At 46.2% G+C, this 20,488-nt stretch overlaps 1 long non-coding RNA gene across 1 annotated transcript; it reads right to left on the bottom strand.

The window, feature by feature from the left end:
* Positions 1 to 13,443: 13,443 nt before the first annotated feature.
* On the bottom strand, positions 13,444 to 14,720 carry LOC144819760 (uncharacterized). The gene is made up of 3 exons (XR_013607554.1): positions 14,619 to 14,720; positions 14,470 to 14,531; positions 13,444 to 13,529 (listed from the first exon to the last, which is right to left on the bottom strand). It is a non-coding gene; the product is annotated as an uncharacterized LOC144819760 (long non-coding RNA).
* Between the last annotated feature and the right edge of the window lie 5,768 nt (positions 14,721 to 20,488).

Below are 20,488 nucleotides of genomic sequence, written 5' to 3'. Positions count from 1 at the left end.
AACAAAAAACAATGGGGCATATGTGCAAGTAAATGGCTGAGTGTGGAATGAAGCAGAAAATGCTAACACCACTCTCCGCCATTCCAAAAACGCTGTTATGAGCCTTATTTACAATGATACGGCATATCCCTGCGTTTTCTATAGCGCTGGTGCTACATTAAGCTGCCTAGCGCCAACTCAGACATCCTTGCACCATAGTGCAAGGGTGACTGCGTTGATGGGATGATTGTTTATGTGCAGTGAAGGAAGTGGCCCTTAGGGGCCACCCGGGTTACTTAAAACCACCTGCTATGCCTTCCCAAGAATGAAGAGTCGGTCAGACAGTAGAGAATACAAACATACTTTATTGGCAATACTCTGCAGAGGAGTCCAATCTGACCTGCACCCTAAGATGTCTGCCGAGGGACTGACCCTCAACAGTCTAAAACATGTAATGATTCTTCCCAAGACCCTCCAACCACGCTCACAGTGGAAAGTTACCGGCCTGGGCCGAACATGAACAAAGAGGGTACAGAGGGATGAGCTACCACCTGCCAGATGGATACCTGCTATCTGCACCTCAAGGTCACTGTGCTGAGCCTCTGCATCTCCTAACATGGGAGCAGAAATACACACTCGGATAGTTATGCAAGGGCAGAATGGCCTATGCATTAGTAAGTCGAGAAACAGCCTTGAACAGAAGAGAAAATAATGAAATACAATGTTCTGCTGAGGCAAGCAATACGAGTAATGAGACCTAGGTCAGGCACAGTCTAAGCAGCCTAATAGGGATTACAAAATACAAAATGGAGTCACACTAGCTAACTGAAGCCTGCACATTATGGGGATAACTCAGTGGGTTGCAAAACGTGAATACAAATGGCGTCTATTTAGCCACACACTGCTAACCTAATATAGCATGAAACGGGTGCATTGCAGGAATGAGAACTTCAAACCTAACAGACCCTCCTTTTAGCAGGGGTGGCCAAATGCTTTATTGAGGCTATCCGGTAGGGTCTTTACAATTCTAAGTGGGGAGAAAGAAAACGCATAGTCACTCATGTTTCAAGGGAGAATAAAGCAACACACTTAGGGGCCCATTATGATATCGGGCGGATTGGCCCTGCCAGGCTGGCGGTAGCCACTGCCAGCCTGGCGGGGGCAATCCGCCCAACATCCACACTCGTTTTCCCCCGCCATATTAGTATGGCGGGGGGACCTCGGCGGACGGAAAGAGCGACCGCCGCTTTTCCGCCCCGGTCGCCTTGCGTCCGGGCGGAAAAGGAATAATATGGTGGCGGTGTCTATCAGACACCAGCAGCCATATTATGATGGTTGTATTTAGGTGCCTTTCCGCGGCGGCGATGCTGCCATGGAAAGGCATGCGGTCTTCACTCTGGGGGCCCCCTGTGAAGTAAAGGTGGAGGGTGCACACCTGTGGTACCCCCTTTCATTTGCATTAACAAAGCGGCAGGCACCGCGCCGTGCCTGCCGCTTTGTTAATGCAAATGCTGAAATGCATTTGTAGCATTGTGGCGGGTGGTGCAGAGTGCACCGCCCGCCACAATGCTAAAAATGCAGGATGTGCCCGCCACTGTGGCGGGCACATCCTAATACCCCCCATGGGACCCCCGCCCTTATGGCGGGCGGACAAAGTCCGCCCGTCATCCTAATGAGCCCCTTAGTATTAAAATCCACAGCATCATCATAGTAGAGACCTTGTTATCACCTTCTGACAAATTAGGGGTAGGGTTGAGCTTGCTCACACAATAGATGCAACATGCTGGAAGGCAATTTATACATAGGCAACTTGTGAAGATGACACCTGCTATTGCTACTGGGACAAGTAATATCTTCCAACCCCACGATGTCTGCAGACCCCAGAGCCACCCTGTGAGGGACCATGAACCATTATCCTGATGTATATCTGAAACCTGTGTAATTTCTGTATTGTGGCGTACACGTTAGGGGTGTTATCAGGAATGTACCCACAGCAGCAGCTGCCGATGACGTGGCAAGCTTCACCCCTATCAGCAAGAATGTAGTCTAAAACCATTTGATTTTGAAGAGCAACGAGCCTTGTAGCCTGCAGCTCGACTGTAATATTAGTCAGTATATCTGCAGTAGTATTAATAATGCCGTCAACTACTCTGGCAAGGGGACAAATATTTCAACTATTGAACATGGGACCCCAGAACGGCAGAATGCCCTTCATTATGTCAGTAAATTGCTGTAGGGAGGTATCTCTCTGATCAATAGCGTCTGGATTGACAACTCTCTTAACTTTTTTTTTTAATTGGCATTTCAGCATATTACAAGGACAACCCGTGTCCAAGATGTGGTGTATACAACCTTTAACAACATCACTGCATTACAACACTCCTCCTCCAACAGGGCATGAGCAATTACATTTCACTGTAATACATTTTATACTATACCATGTGGGTGTTACAGTTGCTCATTCGTTTCAGTTAGATAGGCTATTATTAAATACTGCCAGTAGCCTTTTGGTCGCGATCTCAGTGGGAGTTCCTCTTCATCTGTTTTCAAATTGTCCTTGCAATAAACCAAATCTTGTACCCATTGTTTGATCTGAGGTGCCAACTTACTTCCCCAACACATTGATATTCTTCGTTTGGCCATGAGGAGGGCTATAACGCAAAAATTACGTTTTAGAGCACGCACACCTGGCAATAACCCTAGTAAGCATGTACGAATATTGCATTCAATCTGGACTTCTACCATCTTGCCAAGTATTTGCGTCACTGTGAGCCAAAATTTTGCTCCCCCTGCACAGTACCATGCCATATGAATAAAATCTGCCTCTGCAGTTCCACACCTCTGACATCTGGAGTCTGCTCGCAGGCCAAATTTGTGTAACCTCTTCGGCGTATGATACGTGTGATGCAAGTATTTGATGTGTATCAATCGTAAGTTCCCATTTGGAGTTAGCAGGCCCGTTATCATGCCTTTTGTGGACCACTCATCCTCGGTAAGCGGCGTTTCCAAGCAACTATTCCATCTCTGTATTGCCCTCTGCGCTGTAGTTCCTATTTCGGCCTGTAGGGCCACATAAAGTTTGGATACTAAGTGTTTAGGATCGGGCGTTGTGAGTATTAGTTACAGGGTCAACAGTGTTTGCGGTTCTGCTGGGTAAGTCGGATAGAGTGCTTTTATCGCCCTTTGCAGTCTGAAATATGTGAATTTGAATAGCATTGTTTGGTTATGCACAAATGCTATATCCTCCAGTGTTTTGACTACACCCTCTTGATACAGGTCCCACATCGAATCTATTCCCACCTGTTTAAGGAGCTCCATCCCCACCTTTTATTGCGTAACTGAAATATCCGGGTGGTAGTGTAGTGGCAATTCAGGGGCGTAAATTGGATGCTTATTTGCCTTTCTAGCTATCAGTCTCCAAGCTTCGCTAGTGGCGTCTATTGTGTTTATGTCTTGTTTGTGCAGAGGGGGTCGTTTGTGTGTTATTATTGCATCTTAGGGGATGGGGAAGGCGTCTCCCTCTTCAATTGCCACGTGTGTGAGGAAAGGGACTGTATGATACCAGAAATGGGCATATTGGGCGTGAGCGCACAGATAATATTAGATGAAATCAGGGACCTTGAAACCCCCACGTGCAAACGGTAATGTCAGTGATTGGAGATCAATTCGAGCCGTTTTCCCCACCCAGATCAGTTTCAGCGTCATAGAAGTTAGTGCACGGAACACCGCCATTGGGGGTTTTATTGGTATATTGTTTAAATAAATAAAGTAGTTTTGGCAGTATCACCATTTTCACAATTACTATCCTATCAGCTAAAGATAGAGGCAGTTGTATCCATCTATCAATTTTCGTTTCTAGCGATGAGACTACTCTTCCATAGTTTGTGCGGACTACTACTTCGGGGTCTCTGTGGAACCACACACCTAAGTATCTCACAGGATCAGATTGCCAGTCTAGCGGATATTCAGTTTGAAAAGGGATTGTATTGTCAGTGGTGGAATACTCGTTGATTTTGCCCAGTTGATTCTGAGTCCTGAATGTCGTCCAAATTTGACGTATTCCCTCAATAATGGGTTTAGATTGTCTGCTGGGTCACGCACGTATAACAACATATCATCTGCGTACAATGATATGTGCAGTGGTCTCTGGGGGAATTGCAACACTGAGTAGTGGTGTCCCTGCCGTATCTTACAGGCCAACAGCTCTAGCGCTATGGCAAATAATAGGGGGGATAGAGGGCATCCCTGCCTAGTTCCCCTTTCTATGGAGATTGCCTCTGAAATGTATTTATTAATCCTAATGCGCGCAGTGGGTGCAGTGTATAATAATTTTACCCATTGGAGGAACACCGGCGGGAATCCCATTCTGCCCAATATCGTGTGTAGGTAGGTCCATGCTATGGTGTGGAAAGCTTTGGCAGCATCCAACTGGACCGCTGCTGCGTTGGTAGAGAGGTCAAGTAGTGGGATACTGCAAATAGGGTTCTGGTGTTATGGGACGTTGAGTGCGTCGGAATAAAGCCTGACTGATCGGGTAGAATCAATTTAGTCATCGGGTGTTGAAGCCTGTTAGCAAATAGTTTGGATAATATTTTAGTGTCTACATTTATTAGAGACAATGGCCTATAAGATTCGCAATTTTCAGGGTCTTTGTCCGGTTTCAAAAGCGCTAGAATCATAGCTTCTCTTAATGTTTGTGGCAATATCATTTTCTGATGAGCTTCATCCAGCATTGCTACTATATGCGGTGCTACTATGTCTACGTAGGTTTTATAAAACTCTCCTGTGTACCCGTCAGGTCTGGGCGCTTTCCCATTTGGAAGTGATTGAATGACTTCAGAGACCTCCTCGACTGTCACGGGCAGGGAGAGATATTTCCTCTGTGCATCAGAGAGCCAAGCAAGGGCCACATCGTCACAATATTGTGCTATTTCCTCCGCTGTCGCTGTTTTTTCTTCTGTGTACAATTTCCCGTAAGTGTACATAAATTCCCTCAATTTCCCCTGCGTGTCGTGTCGTAGCTCTCCCCTCGCGTCACTCACTTCCTGTACCACAGGCGGTGGCATCTGTGCACATATTTTGGCTGGCAACACTTCACCCGGCCTGCCACACTCCCCGTATCTTCTAGCAAACTGTCGCTTAGTGACATAGTTAAGTTCCTCGTCTGCACACCTCTGATACTCAGAAATCTCAGTTCTAATTTTGCCTAAGATGGAAGGATCGTGAGTGTGTTCATATTCGAGTTCCAGGTCTCGTATTTTAGCTTCACGTTTCGTCAGTTGTTGTCTCAAGTCCCGCAGTATGCCCGCATTTGTGCTGATGCAAATACCCCTAATAGGAGCCTTGATAGCATCCCATAGTAACCCAGGGTCTTCCGTGGTGGATGCATTTATCTCAAAATATTCTACAATTGCTTTCCTAATTGTCTCCTTGTATAGTGGGTCTAGTAAAGCCTTCCCATTGAATCTCCAACTAAACAGAGGGGGTACATATTTCGGAAGTGCGATTGTTAATATCACCAGGTTGTGGTCCGACAGAGTTCGGGGTTGGTGGTTTATATCGATCACCCACTGTGACACATCTGAGGATCCCAGCCAATAATCTATTCTAGACCAACTACCATGTGCCGCTGTTGTATGTGTAGCTTCTAATTGTGTTGGGTGTTTCATTCTCCAGAGATCCGTAAGCTGTTTGTCCTGTACAATGTCTTGTAGTTTTTTTAAGGCACGTCTGTGTGTTTCTGCCGATGTTTGTGAACGATCTACCTCGTCATTAGAGCTATGTTAAAGTCACCTCCCCACACTACTGTGACTTCTGGGAGGTCATGTAGTTTCATCCAGAGTGCATGGTAAAAGTCTGGGTCATCTATGTTTGGAGAGTATATGTTTAGTAAGTTGAGTCTCTGTCCTCTCAGTGTGCCTGTGATTGCCACGTATCGCCCTTCTCTGTCTTTGTGGACTTGTTCCGTTTTGAAGTTTAAACCTTTCCTGAATAGTATTAGGACCCCCTCGAGTATGAAGAGTATGTAGCTCCATGTACCGATTCCGCCCATTTATTCCCTCTATTTGACGGGGTAGTAGGGTCAATATGCGTTTCCTGTAGAAATGCAATGTCGATGTGTAACCTTGTGAAGTATGCCAGTATTTGCTGAATTTATTTTAATGTTTGAGGCCCCGTACATTCCAAGTTATTAGTCTCAATTTTTCTGACATTAGTTTCTCAGCCATTTCCTATCTCTATCCTATTTCTGGTCACTCTCATGCAACTTGTAGAGCCTTTACGATACATGTTCCATAACTGTTGTAACGTGATCTCATTTTCACACCCCTCCTGGATTATGGCAGTGTTTCTCAAATGCAGTATTTCAAACCAAATGGCCCCAACCCCTCCCTGCCTCCCCCTACCCACTTTAGCATCCCAAACATGCCAAAGACACTCCCTTCTGTAAACATACAACTTGACATAACTGTGGTAGGGGATCACCCTGGTGGGGGGTCCACCCAGGTCACACAATTCCATCCAACATAGTGGATGTGGCCAGGTTAGCAATATTAAAGCCAGTATCCACCAACTATTTTAAATCAATACATTATCTGGTACCTGGGGAAGCCTCCCCCAGTGCTCTATGTCTGTCCCCACTGGGTCTCTTAACATTCTGAGGAGGACAGGGTGTTTACACAAGTGTATACTTATACCAGTAAATAGCGGGCTATCAGGCAAAATCCTCAACACAGCATTGACATACATACCAGTGATTATTAAGAGTTTGACACCTGCACTGGACTATGTCATGGCCCAATATTTCAGTGCCACGCAACCCCATCTGGTCTACCTGAGCGACAGCCTCCACAGTCACTTCGAGTCACGTTCATGTTTCCATTTTTACAGTACTCACTCTGTAGGAAGCAGTTCGGTGCCAATGTAAGCCTGCCGTGAGCCCCTCTTGTACAATAGTTGGGCCCTTGCCAGCACCCACAGCATGTAATGTATGGTTTACTGGCCCAACGTATGCCACCTAAAATTCGTTTGCTGTGGTTCACTAGTTATCGACCAGAATTCTTCTCGACATTTTGCTGAAGTAGTTAGCGGGTTTCCGTCTCTGATTCCCTATATCCATGTGTTTTTACTCCGAATCCTGTTGTTGTTCAGCTCTCCTTTGTTCGCGTCGCCGCTGACCTAATTTTTAAATGTAGTCTATTGTCTCTTTCGGCGTCTGGCATATCACAGTCTTTCCCTCCTTCGATATCTTTAATCTGTCAGGGTGCACGATCGCATATTCGATAGCCAACTCTCGGAGTTTCTGCTTCGCAGGAGCAAATTCTCTTCGTGCCAGCTGGACGTTCATCGTGAAATCCGGATAAAATTCCAGTTTATTGCCCTGATATTTGATGGTCTTTTTCTCCCTCGCTAGTTTTAGAATAGCATCTCTGTCTCTGTAATTCAGAAGGCGTGCGACTATTGGTCGTGGAGTTGCCCCTGGTTTCGGTCTCGGCGCAAGGGTTCTGTGGGCCCGTTCTACAATAAAGACTGTGGACAATTGCTCATGCCCAAAAACGTTCTTCAACAGGTCTTCCACAAAACTCTCCATTTTGCCGGTGTTGGTCGACTCCGGAAGGCCCGCAATTCGAACATTATTGCTCCGGGACCTTGCTTCTAACTCTTCGGATTTGTTCTTAATTACCTCTAGCACTCTGTCCATTTCTGAGCATTTTTGCGTGGTAGTGCGGGATTCATCCTCCACCGCAGACAGTCGAGTCTCGGCTTCCTCGAGTCGTTCGCCGTGTTTGTCCAGTTTTGCTGCCATATTAGCGACTCTTTGCGTTGTGGAGTCTAGTTTTCCATGTACGTCTTGTAGACTTTTTTGAATGGCCTTTAGGGCTTGTTCCATTACATTGGTCGGCTCTGGGTCATTGTCCAGCTCTGTATCTGAGTGTGCATTCGAGCCCTTCGCAGATTTCCCGGTATCAAGGGCCAGTTTAGATTGTACTTTCTCCGGTTTGCCCATGGTTGCTGTGTCTTAGGAACTCTTTGCGTGGGGGACCGTGGATTTTGGATTTGCTTTCAAACTGCCCACTGGCTCTTCCACCATATGTCTCCAATGGACCCACTTACTACCAGGTTTAGCTATATTCTTCACGGCCGGCGGCTGTATCGTGACTCGATTATGTGTGGACTTGCTTCCGCACTGTGTACTACTTCTTACACGTGCCTGGTATACTGTGGACAGGTATTTGCACCGTTTTTGTACCCCCCCCCGGCTCCTCGCTCTTATATTTGCCGGTAAGCTCCTTATTTGGTAGGGGTCCGCACTTTGCGCTTTCTTTGCCCAGCGTTTATCGGAACTCCCAGGTGTTTCTTCCCGTTTATTTCCCGGCTGGGGTGATGTGATGACTGTACTGCACTCGCTGTGCGGTGCTCTGCGCTATGTGCCCCGGCACTCCTCCCGCGGTGCCTTACAGTGGCGGCGTCACCGGTATGTTCCCAGTCCACAACGGTAGGTGCGCGTTATTATGTTATACTAGAACTGGCCCGCACAGTTACCCAGCATTGGCGTGCCCGTTGTGCTTCTTCTCCCCGCTTCAGGCTGATGATGACTCCCTGACGGCAGCTCCCCCTCGCATCGTTGTCTCCACGCGTTATTTTCCCATGGGCGCCGCTATCTTGCGATCAGTGTCAATGCCCGTCGGATAATGTTCGTTATTTTGGTACGCTAGTGTTATCTAACAGCATTACAGAGTTAACTCGATTGTTGCGCTCATCCCTACCAGTGCGGCACGAGAATGACCCTCTTTCGTCAGTTGCCCATCACAGCGATTTACTCACTTTTTGTCTTCCCAAGGGTGCCGCCATCTTGTACTTCATTTCAATACTCGCTGCAATTCCGGACACCTTTTAAACTTGCCGCTTTTATCGCTGTTGTGGCAGTCTAGCCCTTGCCTCGCATAACTGGGTCTACCGCTGGGGTCCCGAACGTTACGCACCAACCTTGTCTACCTCCTCCCTGGGATTGTAGTGCGTTAGGATGTATGCTCTCGGGGTCTCCGCCATTTTAATCCTATGCGCTCACCAGTGCTGCAGGATTCCTAAGCTCATTTCGGATCGCCGTTTGATTTGCACTCCCATCTGAGTCCTTTCATTACAATCGTTGCACCTTCCGACACCGATTGGTATCGCCAGCTGCTGTTGGTGCACTCGCCATCCGCTATTTTCGCCCGTTTCTACAACCTGGCCGGCGGAGCTGACTCAAGAGGCAGCCATTCCGCTGTGCGCCCTCTAGCGCCTCTCGACAACTCTCTTAACTTGATGCAAATGGAGATCCCTACGCTGTAGCACATGATCCTTCTTATAATTAGACGAAGCAATGTAAATGGGAGGAAAGAGGAAAGAGACATAACACCGGCCAAACCATCCCCTGGGAAGCCATGTATAGGCCTGTTCCCCAAAGATGAAGTATACATTAGGAGGTGTAAGCAAAGTTGTGACCAGAAACATTTGAAGTATTTAGTATCATTAAAGCCTTGGAAATCCAGCATTTCATTTTGTAACCAAATGACATTCTCATTAGTTTTGAAAACATTCATACAAGCTTCTGGATGCAGGGTACCCTCCTTGCCATCCAACCCAGGTGTATATCCTTGGTGTATCAGTATATATTCCAATACTGCTGTACCATTTTCATAGCATCAGCATGATAGTGCATGTATACCATAGAAAGCAATTGGAACCATGCCTCACAACTACCCAAATATGACAGGGGCAATGACACCAGTGAATCATTCTTGTGCATAATGGAGAGGCGTAACCCACACACCCAACAATTTGTTGCATTAGTGGTATTGTTTACCCGATGAAGCATCTGCAGAAAAGCGTTCTTGGTATAAGTCTGTCTATGTCTCTCTTTATGCGGGGCCAATGTAACAAATAGGTGCTCAGGTGGAGCTGGGGTAGTCCCTATCAAAGTGTGCACAAGATGCTGTTCTTCTAAATATCAGACCACCCCAAGTAGTGTGAGGGCTACTATGAGGATGACTAGTACCACTACTACCCTGCTCCCAGTAGACCAACTAGACAAAACAGGACCATTCTGCTGTAATGGAGGGACCACCAGTGGCTGTTCCTCCTTCATGATTGCACGGCCAAATGGGTACATAGAAAGAAACCTTAGGAATTGGAGCCACAAAAATACAAACGACCAGAGGGGTACAAGTCACCCAGCGTCCATTTAGAGCCTCGCTGGTAGGGTCCTATTGTTCATCAACGACTGTGCTATGAAGCACTCCCACGGGGGAGCTGCGCAATCACAGCCCTTGCTGGAAAACAAATCTTCTTTTTTCAGGATAGGGCACCCTCCCTCCTGGGCAAGTACCCTCAATGATCCTGTCCAGCGTCCAGGGCAGTGCACCAGCATAGCTCACTCTAATCTAAAGCAGGCACATTTGGCATAGAACCTACGCCCTAAGCTCAAGTACTTCCCTAATTACGGGACTGCTCTGCTGGTGCACTGTCTTTTTTTTGGGCCGCTGGTTATACCTAGTGACTCCAGGCACTGTTTCGTCAACAAAAGAGGTAGAAACTCAGGGTCAGGTGGGCATTGAGACTCAGATTCTGGTTTATTGGAAACAGGGTTATCCGGGGCAGCCCTTATCTCTGGTGGGACCGCCTCCAACAAGGCTGCATCACTTTCTATGTCCGTCTGCGCCCACCTCAGTTGGGTGTCAGAGAAGGGACCAAAGCAGGGCACCACTCTCCTTCCTGGTCAGCAATGCCTTCAAGGATTAACCGATCATACAGAAGCGGGAGGGGTATACGTTTGACATGCGATCCGTGCACCCAGTGCTTTTGGCCTTCAAGCGTGATGGTTGTGCGAGTGGTGAGAAGGACAAGCAGGGGCCCCTTCCATCTCGGCTCCAGGCAGTTCTTCCATTGAGATTTGTTCACAAAAATGAAGTTGCCGGGCTGTCGCTGATGCCCAGGCCCCTCCGGTACTGGTTGCAGTGTGGCGTGAATCTGTTGGTGGATAGAACGGATATCTTTAGTTAACTCATACAGATAGTCTACAAGCGGGGGTACTCTATCTTGGATAAGTGCAGGGTCTTGTGTCGTCCCAGACGTTGGCGGTGTGTCCAAAGACCACCTCATACGAAAGCAACCCTGTCCTAGAATGCGCTGTCGCTCTTATAGATAATAAAGCCAAAGGTAGAGCATCGGGCCATCACAAACCTGTACTTTATTGAATCTTTGCTAATTTCAATCAATCAGTCATTTGTAAAGCACACTACATACCCGCAAGGGCCTCAGGGCGCTGGGAGGGCGCCACTGATCGAACAGCCAGGTTTTGAGTATCCTCCTGAAGGTCAGCAGGTCTTGAGTGTGTCATAGGCTCAGTGGGAGGGTGTTCCATGTCTTGGCAGCGAGGTGGTTGTTCTTCGGATGCGTGGGACAGTGGCGAGTGAGAGGTCGGCAGAGCGTAGCTGGCGGATGGGGATGTAGAAGGAGAGCCGTCTGTAGAGGTAGGCTGGGCCGGTCTTGTGGAGTGCCTTGTGTGCATGGGTGAGGAGCTTGAAGGATATCCTCTTGTTGACGGGGAGCCAGTGCAGGTTTCTCAGGTGGGGGGGTGATGTGGCCGAGGCGTGGTACGTCAAGGATCAGTTGTGCCGAGGAGTTTTGGATGCGTTGTAGTCATTTGATGAGCTTGGTCGGGGCTCCCGCATAGAGGGCGTTTCCGTAGTCGAGTCTGCTGCTGACGGGGGCCTGGGTGACTGTCTTTCTTGTATCTGTCGGGATCCATCTGTAGATCTTGTGGAGCATGCGGAGGATGTTGAAGCAGGAGGAGGAGATGGCATTGACTTGCTTGGTCAATGACAGCATTGAGTCGAGGATGATTCCCAGGTTGCGTGTGTGGTCGGTGGGTGTCAGGGCTGCCCCCAGTGCCGTCGGGCACCAGGAGTCGTCCCAGGCTGAAGGGTTGGAGCCAAGGGTGAGGAACTCTGTCTTGTCCGAGTTCAGCTTCAGACGGCTGGTCTTCATTCAGTCGGCGACCGCCTTCATTCCTTCTTGGAGGTTGGTTTTGGCGGTGAAGGGGTCCTTGGTGAGGGAGAGGATCAGTTGAGCATTGTTGGCGTAGGAGATTATGTTGAGGGCCATTGGGGGCCATACCCGAAGCATATACCATGTCCCGTATTTCATAGATGATCTGTGTTGCAACACCCTGAAAACACTGCTCCCACAGTCCTATTAGTGTGGCTGACATGTGCTTAAGAGCATGCTGCTGTATGAAGGGCTCATAATCTTTCATCACACTCCACACATCTTCCACAATATAGATCACATTCCAGGTCCACTGAGCTGCTTTATTCACTAACATTTTCTTTTCCTCATCACCCACAGCAGAACGCACCAACACTTTCTCCATGCGGTCTCGCTCTGCTGTCCAATTCGCTTCATGTATCCCACTCACAGGCGTTTCAACATTTGACAGTGTTTGAGGTATCACACTCAAAGGGTAAGGGGAGATGCAGAGACAGGTACCATCATGTAGGGAGACAGTGTTGTAGAGGTGAAAGGGGGTGTAACAGTTGAAACGGAACCAGTAGACAGGACAGGAGAGCCAAAGGCTCCTGCCCCTAAGGATGGTGCGGGTAGAGGAGAAGCAAATAGGACCGGGGCTGAAGCAGTTGTGCTAGAAACAGAAACACTAGAGAGGGCAGCATTAGTGGCTGAAGACTGGGACGTTGTGTATACTACAGGGGGAACCCAAATAACCCATAAACTTCTGGGTATATGATACAATCAAAAAAAGAAAAGAAAGCCTACGGAGTAGTAGTATGTCTGTCTAATTTCCTAGGATTGGATACCATAAGTTATTCATTCTCTGAAAAATCGTTTTTCACAGGACTTAATCCAAAAAGGTTATATGTGTGGAGTTTCTCCAATAAGACAAGCCATTTAAGCACAAAAAATCTCCATATGTATATGGTTTAAGTATTTCTATTAATTAAACCATGTTTCTTCATAGAATCTTATTGTCTAACATTTAACATACATATACACACTTTGTCATGTGATCAAGGCTTTGTGCCGAAACGTTATGGCGACAGCTGAATAAAAAACAACAGCATCCGAATTACCTGGTCTGTGTCTGCTTCTGAGGGCGTTATCGTGGGAGGACGATCGCACAAAGGAGACGGAGGTCGTTCACACTTTGTACATATATACAAAACAAACACAACTAGTACATTTACACTTATATACAAATTGCTTTGAACCAAATTTAAAGTTCTTTTGCCCAACTTATTTAGAAAGAATGGATGTTTATCTACAATATCTCTGACAACATTCCTTATTTACAGATCACCAAGACAAAACAAAAGGAGTGTCTAAGGTTAGAAACTTTTAACCTTACTCTCTTTGACACTACTAAATTTTAATTTTATCATCCAAGTCCAAAAACTTTATTTGTGTTGGTACCTTCAACAAAACTGTGTCGACGTGTTTCAGCCTCTTATCAATCCAGGCCTCATCAGGACTTAACGGGCAAACATAATGCATACCTAAAAAAATCAAACATCTAAATTTACATTCTATATACATCTACGGGGATAACATTCTAAGGGGCAGATTTACAATCCCCTTGCGCCTCTTTTACGCCGCCGTTGCGTCACTTTTGTGACGCAGCGGCGGCGCAAAAGATGTGCCATGGTGCGGGGTATTTACAACGTGACACATCTGGGAGATGCGTCACGTTGTAAAGCCCTGCGCCATAAGGAGGCGTTCCGGCGCGGGGGGGGGCGTTCCAGCGCAGGAACGCCTCCTAAAAGTGGCTGAGTGAAATCTACAAGATTTCACTCAGTCACTTTTAGGCCAATGCTGCGCCAAAACCCTGCGCCTGCTTGAAGCAGGCGTAAGGCTTGACGCAGCATTGGACAAATAGAGCACCCCGGAGCCTTGCTGAAGCTGCGTTACGCTTGCGACGCAACTCCAGCAATGCGCCGCCTTTACGGCACAGATGCGTCACGCATCTGTGCTGTTTTTGCCCCATGGGGATGCGCCAGTTATTGTAAATCTGCCCCTCAATATCTGTGCACATGTCTATCTACAACCCTATTGTACCATAATCAGTGTGATATTTCTCGAGGTGGGTGGCATCAAAAGTTTCTTAAATCGTGAACACCTTGAAAGTGTGTACAAAAAATAATAAATAAAACGTTAAATTAAATTACAAAGACCTAGAACTAAAACTTATAGCAAACACCCAGAATCTAGGTGCTAGGCCTTCTAAATTCACCTGCATGCAATCACCACTACCAAGTCGAGGCCATATAAGTAAAGGAGGGTACGTACATTAGCAGTATGAGCAGGAAAGCGTGTAGAACACAAGTCTCTTCCAGGAGGCTCTTTGAATCTTTATACACTAAATGAAACCAACAATCACTAAGCCAATGTAAAACCACAAGGGGCTAAACGTTATCCATACAGACAAGTCGGGCTTACCTTACAGCAGTGGATGCCACAATTAAGAATCAAATCGGCATTTTAGTCCATTCTATTCATTCCTACAACAAACAAGAGACTCAATCACTATTCAAGATGCAGACTACCGATATAGTTAAAAAATCGTCCCAACTGAAGAGATCAAATACCTTAAGCTCGATTCTTAGTAACGAAGGGGAGAAATCCTATCCGTTCGCTTCCGCCATCCGCACTGGTCGGGAGCTCAACCATCCGTGTCGACGTACGTCGCGTTGCTTCCGAGGTAGCAAGAGACAACGGACTACCAAGTAATCAGGGTATCTAAATATCGCGATGTTATGTGTGCCAACGCGCATAGAAATAGACAACTTATCGTTGAAAAGGCTTAATACATAGTGCTGAGGAGGCCATCTATTCTTCTAAACGTGCCCAATGAATAAACCCGGTTAGAGATAGAAGCATCCAATTGATTCTTAATACTCCCGACCAAATTCACATCGCCAAATACTAGAAAAAATACAAAAGCTAAACAAAAACAATTAACAAAGAAAATAACCTTATACCCCCGTGTGATTCCGCACCTCTCACAATCTAGTAGTACAGAACCAGTAGTCTGATGGATAGTGGAAATTGTTTCCGACAGATTCACAGTTGAAATATATACAGAGAATCACACATATATATATATCTATCTCTAACAGACTCTTCATTAAGTACCATGCCCTAATGCAAAACATGGAACATTTTCATTTTTCTTCATTCTTATTCCAAAAGGGCCCACATCTCATCTCTGTCATTCGGACCTGTTCTCGCTGTATTATACTTCTCAATTAGTCTTGCCTCCAACCGGTTGAGTCTGGTTTCTACCTCTTCTCTGTTAGAGTTCGTTACAGTACATAATACAGTCCACTCTATATCAGTTTCTGAGTGGTTAAATCTTTGATAATGCAATACCAACGGAGCCCCGGGTGTATTGCATCTCACTCTCGATTTGTGCTGTAGTATTCTTTTTTTAACTGCTTGAACTGTCTGCCCTATATAACATTTATTACATGGGCATTTTATACAGTATATGGTGGATTTAGTGTTGCAATTAGAAAAGGATCTCTGCTGATGGATTTTACCATTGATCTCAATTTCCTTTGAATCTTTTGTAGAGGCACATGCCAGACAATTCTGACATCTATAATGTCCGATTATAGGGGGCAGTTTGAGCAGGTCTCTAGTATCTCATTTCGGGGGCAATTTTTTAGTCATAGATTTCACCAGTAGGTTTCGGATACTTTTACCTTTTTTAAAAGCAAATAACGGTTTAAGTATACCCAAATTAGCAATCAATTTCCAATTGTTTAAGATGAGCTTTTTCACCTTATTAGCTCTTGGGTCAAGTCTGGGACGTCGGCACCTGTGGGTATAGTCGCTCAGGAGCATAAGGTGGAGGAGGACGAGAATCCAATAGCTCTTCAACAAAAACACTACCTTCCTCTCTAGTAACATAACATTTATTTGTCTGCAATTGAAACTTTCTATCTGCACATTCTATTCCCTTCTCTGTCTTTTCCCTTTCATAGGCCACTGCTTTCTGTTATAGTTTGGGTCTGTCTCTACCGGGCCTCTTTCTCTGCTCTCATACGCTGTTGCTTTGCTTCTTTCTGCCATACTCTTAGAGAATCAAACATCGACTGCCTACTCTTTTTGGCAAACAATTTGACCTGCAATAAATTCAATTTTGGGTTATCAAACAAACCACTAAGTGGCCATTGTAGCTCAGCATTGTCCCTCCTATAGTTATTCCACAATGTGCAAAATACAACAGGGCTAATACCATGCTTGACCTATACGTCAAAATTTGGGGAACCCTCCGGAGGTGCAGGCTGGCTCTCTTCCAGTCGGGCATTAGTGAAACAACTTCGACATCCAAAACATCCTAACTTACTTAAACAAGGCATCCTAATATAAGACACATATGCTGTCTTCAACGGACAAGTATAGCACCAACAGAAATAATAAAAGGAAAAATAAACAAGAAAAAAAATGTTCAAGAACCAAGCCAAAACGGTCCGAAAACTGACCACTGCAGCCTGGAGACTGTACCAAGTTCAAGAAGATGGGCTCTAGCCCCAAAAAATTTTGAGAGAAGACCAAATTACCAGATTGTTCGCAAACACTCTGTGTCTTTCAAAAAGAAAAAGGTCCGAAAAACCCACCAAGTTCAAACCAAGACAGCCCAAAAGACTGTACCAAGACACAACCCGTCGGCTCGTGCCGTTTAAGCAAGGCAGTCCAAAAACTGCACCAAGACAATCCGGAGACTGTACCAAGAGCTCATGCCATTCAAGAATGGTGCCATTTTTCCAAGGATCAAATCACTCACCTGGTGCACACAGGTGGAGTCAAATTATTCTCCACTGCCGACTCCTAGGACCAAACGGTCAACTCCAAGGTTTTGCCTTCTCAGGACGCCAGCCGGTGACCACTAGACGAAGAGTCGCCCGATCAGATGGGCGGGGCAGCTGCAAGAACCAACCTCGATCGTGTGGGGTAGCCCGATCTGCCCAACCGACAGGGCGCAACCCCGACCCTGCAACCCGTTTTCGGATGAGTTGGGTCATCTTGCGGGGTTCCTGTTCGGGTGCCAACTGAAGGAAGTGACTCTTAGGGGCCACCCGGGTTACTTACAACCACCCGCTATGCCTTCCCAAGAATGAAGATTCGATCAGACAGTAGAGAATAGAAACATACTTTATTAGCAACACTCTGCAGAGGAGTCCAATCTGACCCACACCCTAAGATGTCTGCTGGGGAACTGACCCACCCCCCCAACACTCTACAACATGTAATGATTCTTCCCCAGAGCCTCCAGCCACGCCAACAGGGGAAAGTTACCGGCCTGGGCTGAACCTGAACAATGAGGGCACAGAGAGATGAGCTAACACCTGCCAGATAGGTACCTGTTATCTGCACCTCAAGGTCACTGTGCTGAGCCTCAGCATCTCCTAAAGTGGGAGCAGAACTACACACTGAGATAGGTATGCGAGGGCAGAATGGCCTATTCATTAGTAAGTCGAGAAACAGCCTTGAACAGAAGTGAAAATATTAACGAAATACAGTGTTCTGCTGAGGCAAGCAATACGAGTAATAAGGCCTAGTTCAGTCACAGTCTAAGCAGGCAAATAGGGATTACGAAATACAAAATGGAGTCAAACTCGCTAACTGAAGCCTGCACATTGCGGCACATTGCGGGGATAACTCAGTGGGTTGCATAACGTGAGTACAAATGGTGTCTATTTAGCCACACACTGCTAACCTAATATAGCGTGAAACAATTGCATTGCAGGAATGGGAATTTCAAACCTAACAGCAGGAAGGAGTCCATTCCTCCACATAAACAATCACAAATGGGGATTTAAAACTTGTATGTGTGCTGCATTACACCACTTTTGGAAATAGGGGGCAGCGTCAAAATCATTGGGTGTTGTGGAAAAACGCCCACCGCAACACCCATTGCTCACACCTTTGAATCTAAGTATAGCGTGAAATGGTGACTTATTTACAAGGCAATGGTAAGCCACGTTAAATGGCTTAATGCCACTTTGTAATTATGGCAAAGCCCCTATCGCAACAGGAAAGTCATTAAAAGTGACTTTCCTATGGCGATAGGGCCTTGTAAATATGCCCCAATGTGTCTGAGTTACACGTGGACATACCATTAGGTAACACAAATTCTTCATAGCTTGTGTCTTGGCAGTTTCCCATAAAATTACACTTCAGAGGTTTCCCAGTAACCACAAAATTACCAGTAGTTAACGTAGCTCCACACATGAAAAATTCACCAACGATTTCAATTGAAAGGGTTGTTGGGTGACAAATGATCTGCTTGAACAACCTGATCACTAGTCCTAACCAATGGGACAGGGCTGGCTCTAGGGCGGTGCGATCGGTGCCACCACACCGGGCGCTGCCTTGGGCTAGGGGCATCATTTTTGCAAGTAATTCTCCTTTTAAAAACACCTGGTGCTGCCTTCCTGCCCTCCAGCAATTTTCAGGCATCAATTAAAATGTCAAGATAAATGCTGTGATTAATCCTCTTCCTGGAAAGAGATCAGAGGTTTGTCTAGTGGAAGTTTTGACTCGTCCTAAGGTAGCGCAGAGGGTTAAAATGCCTACTGCTAGCCCAGACAAAATTCTGGCTCCTACACAGAGCCTACTGGACACCGGCAAGACTCCACAAAATTGGCATTACAGAATCAGGCAGCTGCTGGAACTGCGGGAAAGAGGAAAGAACTTTAGAACACCTGATCTTCAATTGCACCAAAGTCAGGAAGTTCTGGATGAAGGTGAACAGCTTTCTGAACGATATATTCAACAAAGACTTAACAATCAGCTTTGTAAGCCTGGCCACAGAACACATGACAGCAGACCTAAAGAGCAAAGAAGAAAGAGACCTACTAGACTTACTGCTCACAGCTGCCCTAAAAATAATCCTGACGAACTGGAAAAACACAGCCAAAGCTAACTTTAAAACATGGATGAACTGGGTCACCTTTTTCAGAGGAGCAGACAACATAATGGGGAAATTCTCAAAGGAACACAACTCAAAAGAAGAGATGTGGGAGCTCCTAGACGCACAGCTGACGCTAGCCCAGCCCAGGACACGCAACTAAGAGCCCCCCCCCCCTCTCTTTCTCCTTTCTTTTTCTTCTCTCCTCTCGGAGAACATAAAAGCGAAGCGTATCACATTATGTACTGTATATACAAATGCAAACATGTATATTCTTTTCTGTTTTATATATTTTAATAAAAAGTTTTAAATAAAAAAAAATGCCTACTGCTAAGAGCGTGTACCATGCAGATAACAAAGTGCATATTTATATAAATACGTAAGTGGGTTTCTGCTTTTGTAAGAGCTCCTTTTGTTATTTGTCTTTTATACGTTAAAATCTTAATATAGAACATTGAGCTATTAACCGTGATGAAAGAGCTACATGCAAACTACAAGGTATATGTTAGAGCTACATGTTTATTTGCCCAGTCTTTCATTAACCTAATCTTACCTAAAAGGTTCATTTGGGTAGAAAACAATTCTTCTTATTAACCCCTTCAGCGCTGATGACAAAGCCAGCTCGTCATGGGCGTTACCTGCGCTACGCGAATGACGAGCTGGCTTTGTCACAAACAGCGGGTTTTTAAAATTTCAGCGCACAGCGGGCAAACCCGCTAGCGTGGTAGAGGTTAAAGAGAACTCCTAAAAATGATGTTACATTTTCAACTCTGAATTTGGGCTTTTCCAGAATAAGGGCTCAGGTGCAATAAAATTAAATTAATATGAGAGACAGTGGTTATGGAAACTTGAAGGGCACTGGAGAAGTGTGGCTCACTGGTTAGAGGAGGCAGACCTGGAAGCAGAGGTCAGCCCGGGACCAGGGTTCAATTCCCGGCTCGGCGGGGTCTTGAGTCCTAAAATGTCCATGGACTCGACAATTCTGGCTCCGGTGCCTACTCGATTCACGGGTTCACACTCTGCGACTCTGGGCAATAGCTTGCTTAATCTCCACAACGGCCCCTCGCGGCGGGATGCCTGGCTTTCACCTTGCGGATACCCTGCCGAGGTTATCTCACAGGGGAATACCAGGACGGGTTCCCTAAGCAAGCGCTTAGAAACCGCTTGGTGATTTGCGCTATATAAATTCCTGTACAAAGGGTGCTAGTGAGGGAATCCGCAGCTGAGGTGGTCATTCGGGGAGTGCTAACAAACATTGTCGCACAGGGCGCCACCAGTGTTAAAGCCGGCCCTGCAATGGGATATGCTAAGATAGTCTAGAGAACCTTTGCTCCAAATATTACAGCTTTTCTTAGATCGTATCGAATAGTGGTTGCTGCCTAGTTAAAACATTTTCAACAGTAATGTCCACATCTCAGGTTTTAATGTCCGTGGCAGGTTTCCTTTCCCAATTTTGCTCTTAGGAACCCATGTTTTTAGGCACGCAGAAGCCACCTGGTTACCTGTTGGGGCAGAATCGGCAACCAATCTATGCACCTT

The sequence above is a fragment of the Lissotriton helveticus genome, chromosome 2_1 (genome assembly GCF_964261635.1).
Source record: "Lissotriton helveticus chromosome 2_1, aLisHel1.1, whole genome shotgun sequence".
Lineage (NCBI taxonomy): Eukaryota > Metazoa > Chordata > Amphibia > Caudata > Salamandridae > Lissotriton > Lissotriton helveticus.
This window is presented reverse-complemented; position numbering and strand designations above follow the sequence as displayed.